A 13,574-nucleotide genomic window follows, 5' to 3' on the forward strand; every position below is an offset into this window, starting at 1 on the left:
TATATATAATAAGTCCAAAAATGGATTTAGAAACTACAGATTGCCCCTTTAAGTCTATCAAAAGTGTGCATGTTTGAGCATGTGTCTATTAAGCTGTTGGATTCGACATTTTGAACATTGAGATATTAAAGACATGATAGATCAGACGCATAGTATATTAAGGAGTGGAAGAGACTGGGTCTCTGTAGAAAGACAGATAGCTGTGGAATGTATTGGGTGACAAGAGGAGAGCAACGTGTTGATACAGGGGAGACGGACATCTGGATGGGAGAAATGTTGAGTTGCCTGAATTACAGCTGTACAGAACCTTTGGGAAGAATTAAACTTGGTTAAAGCTTATCTAGTGTCCGTGAGTTATTTACTCTGAAAAATAAGAACCTAACAAGGCCTATGGATTTTTTTTCATCAGCATGAATAAAAGCCCCACTTTTAGGCATGGATCCAAACTATGCAGCTGTTGCAAGAGCGCATTTTTCTCTGGCTGTCCACTGGTTTCAAAAACAATGATTGATAAGCAGCTTAAACTTCTTGAATTCAACCGTTATTGGTTCAAATACACATTTAGATCTGTGAACAGCCATTCACAACAACCACAATCCGCAAGTCGTAAATAGCTAAATGAGAGAGCAGCAGCGTGATTCACATCAATGCGCTATGTAGATATCAATAAAAAGTGATATCCGTATCACCGTAGACTACACCACTGCTGTAATCCTTACCTCCAATCGTTTATTCAAATTGGATAATCTTCTGATGCTGACAGCAGTCGCACCATTGGAATACATAGCTTGGACTGTAGCCTACAAAAGCCTATTCCTGCTCTTTTCCCGTGATCCATCAAGCACATTTGATGTGTCATCATAGTGGTCTCTGTCATGATGGCGCCAGAGGGGATGGCTGCCGTCTTATCGGCTCTTAAACAACCATGCTATTTTGTACGTTTTTTCACGTTGTTCGTGACCTGTATTGAACATAATGTTGCTGCTACCGTACTGCTACTCTTTAATTATTTGTTATTCTTATCTCTAACTTCTGTTTTGGTATTTTCTTAAAACTGCATTGTTGGTTAAGGGCTTGTAAGTAAGCATTTCACTGTAAGGTTGTATTCGGCACATGTGACAAATATAATTTGACTTCTGGTCAGACTTGCTCAGTTGGAACAAACTGAAATTTGCGCCTTTTTTCAATGCTGATTTGAATGTCATTGAGAAAACAGAGAAGTGTCAAAGATTTTTTTTGCAAACATCGTTTCTGAATTTAAAAGTAATTGTCGAAGTAATCATCTAGTTTTTCAAAAGTATCTGCAATCTGATGACAATATTTTTGCCCTTACATCTATTTTTATTTTTTTATTATTTTATTTCACATTTATTTCACCAGGTAGGCCAGTTGAGAACAAGTTCTCATTTACAACTGCGACCTGGCCAAGATAAAGCAAAGCAGTGCGACACAAACAACAACACAGAGTTACACATGGAAAAAACAAATGTACAGTCAATAACACAATAGAAAAATCTATATACAGTGTGTGCAAATGAGGTAAAATTAGGGAGGTAAGGCAACAAATAGGCCGTAGTGGCGAAGTAATTACAATTTAGCAATTTACACTGGAGTGATAGATGTGCAGAAGATGAATGTGCAAGTAGAGATACTTGGGTGCCAAGTAGAAGAAAAAAAATAACAATATGGGGATGAGGTAGTTGGATGGGCCATTTAAAGATGGGCTATGTACAGGTGCAATGATCTGTGAGCTGCTCTGACAGCTGATGCTTAAAGTTAGTAAGGGAGATATGAATCTCCAGCTTCAGTGATTTTTGCAATTCATTCCAGTCATTGGCAGCAGAGAACTGGAAGGAAAGGCGGCCAAAGTAGGAATTAGCTTTGGGGGTGACCAGTGAAATTTACCTGCTGGAGCACGTGCTACGGTGCGTGCAGCTATGGTGACCAGTGAGCTGAGATGGGGGCAGGGCTTTACCTAGCAAAGACTTATAGATGATCTGGAGCCAGTGGGTTTGGCAACGAATATGAAGCGAGGGCCAGCCAACGAGAGCATGCAGGTTGCAGTGGTGGGCAGTATATGGGGCTTTGGTGACAAAACGGATGGCACTGTGATAGACTGCATCCAATTTGCTGAGTAGAGTGTTGGAGGCTATTTTGGATTGGAGATGCTTAATGTGAGTCTGGAAGGAGAGTTTACAGTCTAACCAGACACCTAGGTATTTGTAGTTGTCCACATATCCTAAGTCAGAACCGTCCAGAGTAGTGATGCAGGACGGGCGGGTAGGTGTGGGCAGCGATTGGTTGAAGAGCATGCATTTAGTTTTACTTGCATTTAAGAGCAGTTGGAGGCCACGGAAGGAGAGTTGTATGGCATTGAAGCTCGTCTGGAGGTTAGTTAACACAGTGTCCAAAGAAGGGCCAGAAGTATACAGAATGGTGTCGTCTGCGTAGAGGTGGATCAGAGAATCACCAGCAGCAAGAGCGACATCATTGATGTATACAGAGAAAAGAGTCGGTCCGAGAATTGAACCCTGTGGCACCCCCATAGAAACTGCCAGAGGTCCGGACAACAGGCTCTCCAATTTGACACACTGAACTCTGTCTGAGAAGTAGTTGGTGAACCAGGCGAGGCAGTCATTTGAGAAACCAAGGCTGTTGAGTCTGCCGATAAGAATTTGGTGATAGACAGAGTTGAAAGCCTTGGACAGTTCAATGAATATGGCTGGACAGTATTATCTTTTATCGAGGGCGGTTCTGATATCTTTTAGGACCTTTAGCGTGGCTGAGGTGCATCCATGACCAGCTCAGAAACCAGATTGCATAGTAGAGAAGGTATGGTGGGAATTGAAATGGTTGGTGATCTGTTTGTTAACTTGGCTTTCGAAGACCTTAGAAAGGCAGGATAGGATAGATATTGGTCTGTAACAGTTTGGGTCTAGAGTGTCTCCCCCTTTGAAGAGGGGGATGACTGCGGCAGCTTTCCAATCTTTGGGGATCTCAGACGATAAGAACAGCACAGAAAAAAAAATGTATGAAATTGTATGAAATGTATGCATTCACTACTGTAAGTCGCTCTGGATAAGAGCGTCTGCTAAATGACTAAAATGTAAAAATGTAAATGTAAGAAAGAGAGGTTGAACAGGCCTATAATAGTGGTTGCAACAATTGCGGCAGATAATTTTAGAAAGAGAGGGTCCAGATTGTCTAGCCCAGCTGATTTGTAGGGGTCCAGATTTTTCAACTCTTTCAGAACATCAGCTATCTGGATTTGGGTGAAGGAGAAATGGGGGAAGCTTAGGCAAGTTGCTGTGGGGGGTGCAGGGCTGTTGACCGGGATAGGGGTAGCCAGGTGGAAAGCATGGCCAGCCGTGGAGAAATGCTTATTGAAATTCTCAATTATAGTGGATTTATCGGTGGTGGCAGTGTTTCCTAGCCTCAGTGCAGTGGGCAGCTGGGAGGAGGTGCTATTATTATCCATGCACTTTACACTGTCCCAGAACTTTTGGAGTTTGTGCTACAGGATGCAAATTTCTGTTTGAAAAGCTAGCTTTTGCTTTCCTAACTGCCTGTGCATATTGGTTCCTAACTTCCCTGAAAAGTTGCATATTGCTGGGGCTATTCGATGCTAATGCAGTATGCCACAGGGTGTTTCTATGCTGGTCAAGGGCAGTCAGGTCTGGAGTGAACCAAGTGCTATATCTGTTCCTGGTTCTACATTTTTTTAATGGGGCATGCTTATTAAAATGGTGAGGAAAGCACTTTTAAAGAATAACCAGGCATCCTCTACTGACGGAATGAGGTCAATGTCCTTCCAGGATACCCAGGCCAGGTCTATTAGAAAGACCTGCTTGCTGAAGTGTTTTAGGGAGCGTTTGACGGTGACGTTTGCGGTCGTTTGACCGCAGACCCATTACGGACGCAGGCAATGAGGCAGTGATCGCTGAGATCCTGGTTAAAGACAGCAGAGGTGTATTTAGAGGGCAGGTTGGTCAGAATGATATCGCAAATCAAATCAAATGTATTTGTCACATACACATGGTTAGCAGGTGTTAATGCAAGTGTAGCGAAATGCTTGTGCTTCTTGTTCCGACCATGCAGTAATATCTAACAAGTAATATAAGCTAACAATTTCACAACAACTACCTTATACACACAAGTGTAAAGGAATGAATACGAATATGTACATTAAAATATATAAATGAGTGATGGCCGAACGGCATAGGCAAGATGCAGTAGATGGTATAGAGTACAGTATATACATATGAGATGAGCAATGCGAGGTTTGAAAACATTATATGAAGTGACATTGTTTAAAGTGGCTAGTGATACATTACATCAAGATGGCAAGATGCAGTAGATGGTATAGCGTACAGTATATACATATGAGATGAGCAGTGTAGGGTATGAGAACATTATATAAAGTGCCATTGTTTAAAGTGGCTAGTGATACATTTAATTACATCAGATGGCAAGATGCAGTAGATGGTATAGCGTACAGTATATACATAAGAGATGAGTAATGTAGGGTAAGTAAACATTATATAATATAAAGTGGCTAGTGATAAATTGATTACATCAATTTTACCATTATTAAAGTGGATGGAGTTGAGTCAGTATGTTTGCAGCAGCCACTCAATGTTAGTGATGGCTGTTTGACAGTCTGATGGCCTTGAGATAGAAGCTGTTTTTCAGTCTCTCGGTCCCCGCTTTGATGCACCTGTACTGACCTCGCCTTCTGGATGATAGCGGGGTGAACAGGCAGTGGCTCGGGTGGTTGTTGTCCTTGATGATCTTTTTGGCCTTCCTGTGACATCAGGTGGTGTAGGTGTCCTGGAGGGCAGGTAGTTTGCACCCGGTGATGCGTTGTGCAGACCTCACTACCCTCTGGAGAGCCTTCCGGTTATGGGCGGAGCAGCTGCCGTACCAGGCGGTGATACAGCCCGACAGGATGCTCTCGATTGTGCATCTGTAAAAGTTTGTGAGTGTTTTTGCTGACAAGCCGAATTTCTTCAGCCTCCTGAGGTTGAAAAAGGCGCTGCTGCGCCATCTTCACCACGCTGTCTGTGTAGGTGGACCATTTCAGTTTGTCTGTGATGTGTACGGCGAGGAACTTAAAATGAGGGTGCCCGTGTTTACAGATTTGGGGTTGTACCTGGTAGGCTCATTGATCATTTGTGTGAGATTGAGGGCATCTAGCTTAGATTGTAGGATGGCCAAGGTGTTAAGCATGTCCCAGTTTAGGTCACTTAACAGTACAAGCTCTGAAGATAGATGGGGGCAATCAATTCACATATGGTGTCCAGGGCACAGCTGGGGGCTGAAGGTGGTCTATAACAAGCGGCAACAGTGAGAGACTTGTTTCTGGAAAGGTGTATTTTTAGAAGTGGAAGCTCGAATTGTTTGGGCACAGACCTGGATAGTATGACAGAACTCTGCAGGCTATCTCTGCAGTAGATTGCAACTCCACCCCCTTTGGTAGTACTATCTTGTCAGAAAATGTTATAGTTAGGGTTGGAAATTTCAGGATTTTTGGTGGCCTTCCTCAGCCAGGATTCAGACACGGCTAGGACATCCGGGTTGGCAGAGTGTGTAAAACAAACTTAGGGAGGAGGCTTCTAATGTTAACATGCAGGAAACCAAGGCTTTTATGGTTACAGAAGACAACAAATGAGAGCGCCTGGGGAATAGGAGTGGAGCTAGGCGCTGTAGGGCCTCGATTAACCTCTATATCACCAGAGGAACAGAGGAGGAGTAGGATAAGGGTACGGCTAAAGGCTGTAAGAACTGGTCGTCTAGTGCTTTTGGAACAGAGAGTAAAAGGAGCAGGTTTCTGGTGCGCGGAAGAATAGATTCAAGGCATAATATACAGACAAGGGTATGGTAAGATGTGAATATCGGAACAGTCCGATATGCTCTAGCCTCTTACATCTAGACGTTCCGCTAGCGGAACACCTGCTCCAATATCCAATGATAGGTGGCGCGAATGACAAATTCCTCAAAATACCCAAAACGTCCATTTTTCAAACATATGACTATTTTACACCATTTTAAAGACAAGACTCTCCTTTATCTAACCACACTGTCCGATTTCAAAAAGGCTTTACAGCGAAAGCAAAACATTAGATTATGTCAGCAGAGTACCCAGCCAGAAATAATCAGACACCCATTTTTCAAGCTAGCATATAATGTCACAAAAAACAAAACCACAGCTAAATGCAGCACTAACCTTTGATGATCTTCATCAGATGACACCCCTAGGACATTATGTTATACAATACATGCATGTTTTGTTCAATCAAGTTCATATTTATATCAAAAAACAGCTTTTTACATTAGCATGTGACGTTCAGAACTAGCATTCCCACCGAACACTTCCGGTGAATTTACTAAATTACTCACGATAAACGTTCACAAAAAACATAACAATTATTTTAAGAATTATAGATACAGAACTCCTTTGTGCAATCGAGGTGTCCGATTTTAAAATAGCTTTTCGGTGAAAGCACATTTTGCAATATTCTGAGTAGATAGCCCAGCCATCACGGCTAGCTATTTTGACACCCACCAAGTTTGACCATCACCAAACTCCGATTTACTATTAGAAAAGTTTGATTACCTTTGGTGTTCTTCGTCAGAATGCACTCCCAGGACTGCTACTTCAATAACAAATGTTGGTTTGGTTCAAAATAATCCATAGTTATATCCAAATAGCGGCGTTTTGTTCGTGCGTTCAAGACACTATGCAAGGGTGACGAAGGGTTACGCGCCCGACGCGTTTCGTGACAAAAAATGTCTAAATATTCCATTACCGTACTTCGAAGCATGTCAACCGCTGTTTAAAATCAATTTTTATGCCATTTTTCTCGTAAAAAAGCGATAATATTCCGACCGGGAGTGGTTGTTTTCGTTCAAAGAGAGAGAAAGTAAACATGGAGTCGACTCGTGCACGAGCCTCAGTCTCATAGTACTCTGACCGGCCACTATCCAAACGCGCTAATGTTTTTCAGCCAGGGCCTGCAAAGCCACGATTCAGCTTTTTGCCGCCTTCTGAGAGCCCATGGGAGCCGTAGGAAGTGTCACGTAACAGCAGAGATCCCCTGTTTTGGATAGAGATAATCAAGAAGGCCAACAAATGGTCAGACAGGGTACTTCCTGTACAGAATCTTCTCAGGTTTTGGCCTGCCAAATGAGTTCTGTTATACTCACAGACACCATTCAAACAGTTTTAGAAACGTTGGAGTGTTTTCTATCCAAAGCTAATAATTATATGCATATTCTAGTTTCTGGGCAGGAGTAATAATCAGATTAAATCGGGTATGTTTTTTATCCGGCTGTGAAAATACTGCCCCCTATCCATAACAGGCTAGACAGCTAGCAAGCCACGGCTAGCAGGCTAGCAGATGGGCCGACAGGGGACATCGCGATGGAGGAGCCTGTTGAAACCCCCTCGGGCGGATTACGTCGGTAGACCAGTCGTCCTGTCGGCAGCAAAAGGCTTCCAGGCCAATTGGCAAAATAGGTATTGTAGCCCAAGGAGTGCCTGATGGATCTCTTCAGCTAACCGAGAGATGGGCCTAGCACGAGGCTAGTTCCTGGCTAACTGGTGCTTGCTTCGGGACAGAGACATTAGCCAGGAGTAGCCACTCGGAGAGCAGCTTGCTTGCTGCGATTATCCAGGTGAAAAGGTTCAAAGCTTGCGGAAGGAATCCGGAGATGTGTAGATTTGTTGGAGAAAAATCAGTCCGGTATGCTCTGGGTTGAATCTCGCTGTGCAGACTGCAGGAGTTGACTTGGTCTAAGGTTAGCTGATGACCGCTAGCAGTGGCTAACTGACTACTAGCTACTAGATAGTTAGCTGGCTAGCTTCTGTTGGGTGTTCCGGTTCTAAAGTATAGAAAATAGCCACATGTAATCCGTTACTTCACAACCCTGTTTATAATGCTACACAATTTTAGTATTGCATTAGGACCAACAGAGAGTCAGGTAATGATAGAATACAGAATGTATGGGAGGTGTTTGACTTGCTCAAAGTCAAGCCTCTGATAGCTGTATATGATAGCTGTATATTAAGAGATAGGAGGTAATATACTAGGATAATAAAAAATAATAATAATAATAATAAAAACTTTTGTGGATGTCCAACATGAATCCGTTGAAATGGACCCTTTTCTTACGTCCATTATAAACATGACAGTGGAACATATCCATGAGCATGGTCTTTCCTGTCCCTGGAATTCACCTAAAAAAAGAGACAAAAGAAACATATGGATCATAAAATATTGCTAACAATATCTGAAGAAAGCATGAAACAACATGGCAATAACACAAGTAGTCAGTAGTCACAGGGTCAGCATCAAACAGAATGTAAGTAAGTGTTAGAACTGTCAGATAATGTGTTATAACCTGTAGATAATGTTTTAACTGGCAGATAATTAAGTGATAATACCCGAGAAGCCGGTGTTGGAAGATATATTGGAACGGGTGTTGTTAGGTCAGACGAAGGCTCAGTCTTTTTTTTCTGTATCTATGGACGCGACCCAGTCGTTCAGTCTTTTTGTTCTGTATCTGTTGACACAACCCAGTTGTTCACTCTAAACATTCCATTGCCATACTGGCTGGCAACGTGGTTGCTAGCTAGCCAACTACGGCTAACTTACTGTCACGTTAAACAGTGCAGCTAGATTACAGCAAAGTAGCTGCATTTGAGTTTGTTTAAGCTGTTTTCTAGTGACATTTATTTGGATACATCCATAACAATGAGCTAATGAGGCAGGATTTCGCCTGGCATAGAAAATGTGCTCTCTCGTCAGGACACTATTGTTCAGAGGAGCTAGCTAAGAACACAGCTAACACAATGACTTCAAATTGAAGCTGGAAATACAGAAAACTAGCTGCATTTCATTTAGTTTTACCTGTTTTGTGTTGATATTTCTTTGTATATATCCATAAACATGATGCTGATTCATGATTTCGACTGGCTGAAAAAAGCTGCCTACCTGTCTCATCCCGACTCCCGACACGTTCATTACTATGCGACAGCTGGAGATCGAATTTGAATATTGAAACAATGTGTAAAATGTTGGAGACAGACATTAATGTTTATACAAATCTCTGCTGTTGAAAAATAAATGTTAGTCTAAAAGAAATGTGAGATAATGTCTACATGCTTTTTATAGTGGAGATCAAGTTTTTTAAATTGCCTGGCTGCAGCTGATGAGACAGTGGATTGCGCAGTCAAATGAAACGGAGAAAATAGGCATTTTAACATCATAGATTTAGCCAGTGGTAATTTGTGGAATAGACAACGGCTAGAATGTGACTTTAACCAATCAGCATTCAGGATTAGACCCACCCATTGTATAATGTGTTATAAGTTGCAGATAATGTGTAATAATGTATCTTACCAGCATCACCGTGGATAAAGAACCCTCTGGGGGGGGTCTCCTCTTGTGAAAAAAAAGATTTTGAATGAGAAGGGTCATATCGAGAAAGGGATTCACTGAATATATGAATGAATGAATTATTGTTTAATCAAATTACATTAATAAGTATAGGCCTATGTAACATAGACTATTCATTACCATATCATTGTTTTAATCCATAATGAGTCAGGGCATCAAGCCACTAACTACTAAAGTATGGATTCCAGTTCTCTAGACAACTAGCCTACTGCAGCTGAGCAAGACAAAGGACATCTAATCAACAAAACAAGACAGGTTTCCCATGAAGAAAAGCATCAGCAGAACAATTGTGTCAGACAAAACAGGGTTTGGAGTGTAGAGAGCGGTTCATATGAGGTCTAGTGGAGTTCAACAAACTCACTGGGTTGAACTGGCTAATTGTGATACTATGTTGAAGTGGTGTGACGGTGGCAGTTTTCAGTCATTCCTGAATTGTCAGGATTTTATCTAACAATCACATAGTCATCAGCCCACCATTCATTTGTCACGATGTCCCTGTTTGGTACTAGGTTGTTATGGAAAAATAGATTTTGTTGTCCTCAGTAAACTACCTCATAGATAAATAAAGTTCCTTTTGACCTGAAAATGGTTTTGGAGTGGATTTCATTATGTCTGCAATTCAGCAGCTACATTAGTCAGTGTCAACTGCCCTTCATGAAGCACCAGACTGTCATATCTCAGGACAATGGTGAAAAAAACATCACTCCCTCCGTTTCCTCCACCCTCCCATCTCACTTTTCGGTCCTCTCCTTCCCTCCACATCCTGTCCTCTGCTCTCCCTCTCTCTCTCCCCTTTCCCTCCCTCCCACGCTCCCTCCCTCCCAGTCCAGTCCTCCACTGGGGTGAAATGCTGGAAGACAGTGTGTGACTTCTCGCTGACTTTCCAAGCTGTTCTCTGGCACCGCGGGCAATGTAGGTAAATGTCGACGGTGGCCTCGGCCATGTTGTAATGTTATGGTAGAGTGGAGAAGGACAAGGAAGGCCGGCAGCCCTCTGCTCTGAGTTCAACCAGTTATTTTCACCTGGCCCGCTCTCATCCTGCACCGGCCCTGGAGTGTAGATTAGCTTACGTGCAAAGAGTACACGTCAACACATTAGTGCCGGAGGTTGGGCTCTTTGTTATAGACCCTGTTTTTACATCAATGAGGAATTTTATAATGGTTGGAACAACTGGTAATACTGACCAAGGCCTAGTAGAAAGGACAACCAGTCCACAAGGGCCAATCTGACTTGAATGGGGTGGATCCTTCGTAAACACTGTGTCATTGTTAGCCACTACAAAAACACGACACATTGGGTCAATACTAAAGGGGAATGGAAACACTAGGATTTAGAACGGCAGCTAACTAACTGTAATTCGCCATATTGGTATTGTTGCGTCACTGGCAGGAGAGAACATTTTGGAACTCCCAAAAATGGCTGAATTTACCGAGTAGCTCCGAGTCTGAGAATGAGTTTATTACAGAGAATGAAATAATGTTAGTTAGGGAGCCAATAAACCTACTGAACCCCTTCATGTTTGCGCCGATCGTTGCCCCAGATCAAACAGTTTGTTCTCGATGCAGTAACTACACAGATATGCCGCCTGAAACACCTCAGCTAGAGGGTCGGCATGTGTGTTGTAGAGAGATGGTGGCAGTGCAGCACAAAATCCCAGTGGATGGTGGCTGTATTACATCCAGTCAGAGGTTCCTGTCAGTCTGTCTGGATGGCAATGTATTTATTGGAGGTGTCACTAATCCTTATGAAGGACTTCCTGGTAGAAGAGGTTCCTCGACAGGTCAGCAGCCGATATGCCAGTTAAATAGTTGGTAACATTTTGCTAGATTATATATTATTTAAGGTTAATATCAATAGTGGGTATACAGTTGAAGTCAGATGTTTACATACACCTTAGCCAAATACATTTAAACTCAGTTTTTCACAATTCCTGACATTTAATCCTAGTAAAAATTCCCTGTCTTAGGTCAGTTAGGATCACCACTTTATTTTAAGAATGTGAAATGTCAGAATAATAGTAGAGAGAGATTTATTTCAGCTTGTATTTCATCACATTAGCCTATCATCACGTATTTCATCACACTTTCATCACATTCCCAGTGGGTCAGAATTTTACATACACTCAATTAGTATTCGGTAGCATTGCCTTTAAATTGTTTAATAATAAGTATCCGCCCCATTTTGTAAAAATGTTCACCTATAATGACCTACCCAAATCTAACTGCCTGTAGCTCAGGCCCTGAAATAAGGATATGCATATTCCTGGTACCATTGGAAAAGAGACACACTGAAGTTTGTGGAAATGTGAAAGGAATGTAAGAGAATATAATACAATAGATCTGGTAAAAGATAATACAAAGAAAAAAACAACCGTTATTTTGTATTTTTTGTACCATCATCTTTGAAATGCAAGAGGAAGGCCATAATGTAGTGCGAATGGCCTAGTACATCACTGGGGCCAAGCTTCCTGCCATCCAGGACCTCTATACCAGGTGGTGTCAGAGGAAGGCCTAAAAATTGCCAAAGACTCCTGTCACCCTAGTCATAGACTGTTCTCTCTGCTACCGCACTGGGTGGTTGAAGATTATGGGGATATCTATGCTGACTGGGTATTTAGAGATGCTTGGCCCATGTTGACTGACCTCTGATGTTTGGTATTCATCCGAGACAAGGAACTCAGTGCTGTCATCATCATCATCATTCTCTTCGTGAGACCCATCACTCAAAGGCTCAGAGATTTAAGTGTCTTCAAACTCTTGAATGGCTTAATTGCAATATAGAAATGCAACTTGGGTAGCTTGACTGTCTCAGATTGTGCCAATGGAAACATCAGCTGGAATTGTGTTTTGCTTGAAGTCCCACACCTCAAACACAAAGTCAGTCTCAAGGCCTTTGCTGCATTGTCCGTTGGGGAAGAAAATAACCCTTTCCACTTTCACTGTCTCAGTAACTCCTGCACTGCAGTCCGTAACTACCTTTCTGGTGCCTCCTCCTTGCTTTGCTCGGACTTGTTTGGTCTGCTTGATATCAATGTGAATCCACCCTACTTCAATACTGTGAGTGCTTGATCTTACTCTGGTCTGCTTCCTTTGAGCTGAGAGGGTTGGGGTTCCTCTTCCACATTGCTTTTTTAGTTTCAGCTTTTCCTTAAGTTTTTCAGCTTTTTCCATAAGCTTTTCAAAATGCCCAAATTGTTGTTTTGAGACTGGCTTTTGACTTTGGCAGAAATTGACGAGCAATCCTGTCTCCAAGTGTAGATGGCCATATCTGAATCTTCCATGAGCAGGACAACATCTTTGTAAATCTGTGGAGAAAGAAAATATGATATAAAATTCTAAGCATTGAAAATAGTGTACATTTTCATTTCATTATTTTATCGTCATTACACTGCCCTGATGTGGATAACTGCATAGAAAACAACTTCTGAAAGTAAAATTTGCTTTGAATACTGACAACACAGTAAATCAATGGCATAGGTCATTTCAGCAGACAAGAAATACTAACCAAAACGGACTGTCTTACATTATTATCATGCAGCAGGCAGTGACGATACAGTTTTTACCATAACATGAACTCATAATGAAGAATACTTAGAGCAACTATATCCCTCCAAATTGTTTAAAATATGCAATGGTGGTTATCGTAAGTTAAATGTAAAAAATAAAAAAGCTATCAAGAAAATGCAGTGGCAAGAACACTCCAATAGATGGCTTCATAGTTATACATTGCTGTACATAAACAAGGTGCTTAATTATAATGAAATTCACTTAAGTACTTTATACAATGGTGTAAAGTACTAAAATACAAATACTTTAAAGTACTAAATAAGTAGTTTTTTGGGCGTACCTGTATTTTACTATTTATTTTTTTGACAACTTTTACTTTTACTCCACTACATTCCAAAAGAAAATATGTACTTTTACTCCCATACATTTTCCCTGACACCAAAAAGTACTTGTTACATTTAGAATTCTCAGGCAGGACAGAATTATGGCCCAATTCACGCCACATATCAATGTAATGCGTTGTCATCCCTACTGCCTCTGATCTGGCGGACTCACTAAACACAAATACTGCATTCATAAGTGTTGGAGTGTGCTCCTGTCTGTCACA

The sequence above is a fragment of the Salmo salar genome, chromosome ssa15 (assembly GCF_905237065.1).
Source record: "Salmo salar chromosome ssa15, Ssal_v3.1, whole genome shotgun sequence".
Taxonomy (NCBI): Eukaryota; Metazoa; Chordata; class Actinopteri; order Salmoniformes; family Salmonidae; genus Salmo; species Salmo salar.